This window comes from Homarus americanus, unplaced genomic scaffold, assembly GCF_018991925.1.
Source record: "Homarus americanus isolate GMGI-L3 unplaced genomic scaffold, GMGI_Hamer_2.0 scaffold26351, whole genome shotgun sequence".
Taxonomy (NCBI): Eukaryota; Metazoa; Arthropoda; class Malacostraca; order Decapoda; family Nephropidae; genus Homarus; species Homarus americanus.
In genome coordinates this window covers 4344926-4350925 of record NW_024724368.1, presented here as the reverse complement: position 1 = coordinate 4350925, position 6000 = coordinate 4344926, and positions in this window count along the sequence as shown.

Here is a 6000-nt window from a genome sequence, read left to right as displayed (position 1 = left end):
CCTCACTGCACCTCCCCATACTCCCATACCTCCCACCACACATCCCCCACACCTCCCCCGGGTCTCAATAGCACCTCCTCATCTCGCCCCATCGGCCACTTCTTTCTGCTGTTATTGTCCCACTCAGTCACGGGGAACAGCTGATGAGGCTGGCCAATGCCATTATTCTCCCTCTTGTAACTCTGGCCTGGTAGCGGTGTCGGGTCACGGTAGTTCTCATTAACCTTTAACCTGTGACCTTTAACCTGTGACCTTTAACCTTGACTTGTGACTTTAATCTTGACCTTTAACCTTGACCTGTGACCTTAAACATTGACCTGTGACCTTAACTTTGACCTTTAATCTCTTAACCTGTGACCTTAATCTCCTAACATGTCTCACTCAGCCCCCCCCCCATAGCCAGCAACAAATCTATTTATAAGCTTTGTTAGCTAGTAGTCAAACACACATTGTTATTGTTAGTGTTATTGTTATTATTGTTAGTGTTTTTGTTAGTTGTTATTGTTATTATTATTATGTTTCTTAATGTCATTATTATTATACAGTTCCTTATGATAAGTATCTCTCATCTTGCGACGTGATGTAGTGAGTTAAGTATCACAATACACCAACACTAGTGGCAGCTGTGTATGGCGGAGTTAGGCAGGTGGAGGTGTAGCGGCAGCGTTGACATTGAGAGCTGGTATGGATGTAGTACACTGTGAGGTAAGCTTTATTCGGTACACAAGGAAGCAATATGGCCAGGGGTGCATTCGACCTCCTCCAGATTCCTCAGTAGTATATTTGAGTGACCTAGGGTGACCTGGGGTGACCTGGGAGCGAACCAGTGACCCGAATGACACGACACTACAACAGGTTTAAGAGAGGGGAACCCCGCGGCCCCCATCACCAGATTCACAAAGCGACTCATAACTTCCAACAGGTCGAGGAAAAACGAGTGATTATCCGCCTCTTACGAGTTCTTGATGAGTTACCCTGAAGGCCCGACGAACACAAGAACGGACAGTACAGCGTATCTCCGCCCTCCGCCACTCAGAGTCCACCGCGCCAGTCAGAACAATAAACGTTCAATCTCTCGCCCCTGTGTGTCTTCATCACGGCCAATCTGACTTTTTCTGGAGGAGGAGGAGGATCCAAGAGACCCCCACCCCACCAGTGTGTGTGAAGTCGTGCGTCGCCGCGATAAGATAATGCTGTTGACGACCTGCCATGTTTACGAGCCATCACGCCGTGCACACACACACACACACACACACACACACACACACACACACACACACACACACACACACACACACACACCCAGCCAGCCAACCACCACTACCTACAAAGTCATCTCCATTGGTCTTGCACACCTCAAAGTATTCCATTTAAGAAACAATCCTACACGCAGAGGATCAACCCGGGAGCCGTGAAGCAACAGGTGGTACTAAGGCAGTTTACTAGTCATGTATCAGGTGAGTGGCGGTAAGACCAGTCGACCTCTAAAGCTACCTCAGTAAAGGTTCCAAGATGGTCGATATATTCTGGGTACACAGAGACTTAAATTCCTTTTGTGTCTTGGGGGTGAGGGGGGGGGGGTTAAACTATTGATATCAAAGGGTTTAATCATCGTCATCAAAGGGTTTAATCATCGTCATCAAAGGGTTAAACCACAGGTATCAAAGGGTTGAATAATAGTCCTCTAAGGGTTAAATTATCGTCCTCAAAGGGTTAAACTATCGTCCTGAAGAGGTATATATAAATAAATAAATAAATAAATAAATAAATACTTCCATGTTGTGATGACTTGACAAACATTCTTACAGGACACACACACACACACACACACACACACACACACACACATATAAAGTTGCTAACAGACACAAGACAATGGAAGTAGCTGCGATGAAGACATGATGATAAAGTAACATTAAAAGCAGCAACAGGAGCAACATCAAGGAACAGTAGCAGAAGCATCAAAAAGCAGCAGCACCAAAGAACCAAGCGGTATCCTCAAGCAACAACAAGCAGCACCCTCAAGTAGCATCAAAGCACCAAACAGCAACTTGAAGTAACACTAAAGAACCAAGTAGCACCCTCAAGCACCAAGCAACACCCCTAAGCACTAAACAGTACTCAAGCACCACCAGAAGCACCAAGCAGCACCCTCAAGCAGCACCAGAAGCATCAAATCACCAAGTAGCATCCTCAAGCAACACCAAACAGCATCCTCAAGCACCAAGCAGCATCATCAAGCAGCACCAGAAGCACCAAGCAGCACCAAGCAGCATCTTCAAGCAGCACCAAAAGCACCCTCAAGCAGCAGCACCAGAAGCACCAAGCAACCCACCCAAGCACCAACACGTGTGCGGCCAGGGAGAGGAATTTCCCTGAGGACAAATTCGTTTACATTTGGTCGGTTTATGAGAGCTGTTGGTGGAGTGTGTAAGAGGAGTCTGGGGGCGTGTTGCACCTCCACCACCACTACCACCACCTGTTACTACCACCATCTGTTACCACTACTACCACCATCTGTTACCACCACCACCTACCTTCTGCTTACTACCATCTGTTGCCACTACTACCACCATCTGTTACCACTACTACTACCATCTGTTACCACTACTACCACCATCTATTTTCTACCTTTACCACACTACCACCATCTGTTACCACCACTACCACCATCTGTTACCACCACTACCACCACCTGTTACTACCACCATCTGTTACCTACTACTACCATCTGTTACCCTACTACCACCATCTGTTACACTACTACCACCATCTGTTACCACCACTACCATCTGTTACCACCACTACCACCATCTGTTACCACCTACCACCATCTGTTACCTACTACCATCTGCTACCACTACTACCACCATCTGCCCCCACCCCTACCATCTGTTACCACACTACCATCTGTTACCACTACCATCTGTTACCACCACCACCTACCTTCTTCCCTCCCTCTGTACCTTGACGTTTTATGAGAGGTGATTGCCTCTCAACCCAATACATGTATGTATGTATGTATGTATGTATGTATGTATGTATGTATGTATGTATGTATGTATGTATGTATGTATGTATGTATGTATGTATGTATGTATGTATGATTTTCTCCCGGGAAAGTGTCAATACAGGTGATACAGTTGACCCCTCATGGAAATACAGCCATAAATTTGGATCCGTTTTATGTAATATGATACTGAGAGTTGTATATGATAGTTAGTCCAGGGTGTGGTGTAGAGGGTGTGGTGTGGAGGGTGTGGTGTAGAGGGTGTGGTGTGTGTAGGGTGTGGTGTAGAGGGTGTGGTATGTGTAGGGTGTGGTGTACAGAACAGGACACACACACTACTTACATCACCCGGTTTTCCTGTTCACCATGAAGGCGTTTTTAGTAATACAGTGTGGTAATAGTTCGATCAACTTAGCATTTGTTTTAAGGGAGAGGTCTGGTGTTATGAATATTTTAGCGTCGATGACTTGGAAGGAAGGAAGGAAGGAAGGAAGGAAGGAAGGAAGGAAGAAGGAAGGAAGGAAGGAAGGAAGGGAATAAGGAATAAAGTAAAGGAAGGAGGAGGGAGGGAGGAGGGGGAGGGGTAGGGTGAGTGAAGCGAAGGAGGGCCAGCCAGCCAGGTAACCACGAGCCAGGTGAGACAGGTAAGACAGGTAACCAGGAGCCAGGTGAGACAGGTGAGAGATGAAGTAAACAGGCAGCAGGAGAGTGGCTGAGGCAGTGTTTATCATAACCTTTGAGGGCACGATGGCCGCCCCCTCTCCACTCCCCTCTCAGTAACACATCCTCCCTCCCATAAACACCCCTACACCTTCTCCGCCACCCCCACCTCAGTAACACACCCCTACCATCACACGTCGAACACACACACACACCATATGCAAATTACCAACCCTATCCTCTCTACCTGACTCTATACACCTTTAATAATCCCAAACCAACATACAGACACTCTCTCATCCACTCCCTACACGGTCTCCCAGGGGAAAAAAGGTTTATGTCAACAAATACCCCAAATAAACTGTACACAGCCACCGGGAATGATAAAACCACGTCGACCCCATGACAGCGGCCATTTTTAAGCGGCTATTTTTTTAAGCGGCCATTTTTAAGCGGCCATTTTTAAGCGGCCATTTTTAAGCGGCCATTTTTTAAGCGGCCATTTTTAAACCACGCACCCAGTTATATATATTTTAAACCACGCACTCTAAAGAATATATAATTATGGAGAACTCGAGAAGATTACAAGTTTTAACGCGAGGTGAGAGACTCAGTGCGTTTTTGTCGAGCGGTTTCTGAGGACGGCTCTGACGCACTCTACCGCGAGAGGATTATACTGTAACACTATATATTAAGAGGGTAAAGTGTGTGTACTGTAGGTAAGGTTCGTGGTACCCAGACGAGGTATAGTTAAATATGTTGCTGTTTCTACTACTACTGCTATTACTACTGTTAGGGCTACTACTACTACTGTTAGGGCTACTGCTACTACCGCAAAAAATAACAACAATGATAACAATGATGATAATAATAATACTAACAACAACAAAAATAATAAACAAAATAATAAAAACAAAAACAATAATAAAAATAACAAACAACAACAAAAGAAGATGATGAAAACGAAAAAGACGAAGGAGAAGACAACGAAGAAGAACAGTAAACAAACAGCGAAGACCAGATAACACGACACACACACACACACACACACACACACACACACACACCAGGTCTTGTGTCTCCAGCACCGCCACAATACGTAAAGGGAGTAATCTTCTTATGATACAGCACACAACATTACGTGAGGCAGCATACTGATGTGTGTGTGTGTGTGTGAGAGAGAGAGAGAGAGAGAGAGAGAGAGAGAGAGAGAGAGAGAGAGAGCACCTAAATATTTACTAGGTGTCTTGCTTCACTCTCCTCACTCTCCAACTTCCTCATAAGGGTATCTTGCCTCACTCTTGCCTCACACACACACACAAGACCCAGGTAGATGTAGTGAGGTAACACACAGGTGGTGGCAGAGGGGAGACACACACTCCCACAGGGTCATCACGGTGATTTCCTCCAACCAGTAATACATGAAGCAACAGGCCGACCCTACCCCCGCGTCTTGAGCTGTTTTGTATTCGTACCTGAGAGGTGTGGGGGGGAGGTGAGGGTGGGGAGGGTGGGGGTGTGGGGCGAGGTGAGGTGGTCCAGGAGAGGATGAGGGCGATCCTGCACACACACACACACACACACACACTGCTCTACGGCCTCCTGTCAATCAAATTTTCAGCGTTGTGTGTTTTAACAATCGTGTATAGTCAGCTGAATCGGTGTTTTGTTTTTCCTATGACGAATGAAATATTATTTTTAAAAGCTGATACTGTCACCTACATTGTTACACACAACTGTGCACACAACGGGCTACCAAAAAATCCACACACACACACACACATAAAAATAACTGAACCACATACACACAATATATATTTCGTAACGTACACACAGTCACCATTTAACAATCACACACACACACACACACGAGAGAGAGATGAGACACTTGGGAATAGAGAAGCTAATGATCCAAACAACATTAATCTTAAGCACCATTATACCTGCACCATCATCACGCTCCTCTACAATGCACCTTTGTCACCGCAGCGACATTATGCTCCTGTCACCCCAGCATTACTATGCCCCTCTATCACCCCCAGCACCATTATCATGCTCCTCTATAATGCTCTCCTTTCACCCCTGCACCACTGTGTTTACCAATAATGCTCCTCTGTCACCCCAGTACCATTATCATGCTCCTATAAAATGCTCACCTGTCATCCCAGTGCTATCATGCTCCTCTGTTACCCAAGCACCATCATCACGCTCCTCAATAATGCTCTCCTGCCACCCCTGCACCACTATCACCCCAGCACCATCCTAACGCCCCTATAAAATGCTCCCCTGCCGCCTCAGCGCTACTATGCTCCTCTAACATCACTCCAGCA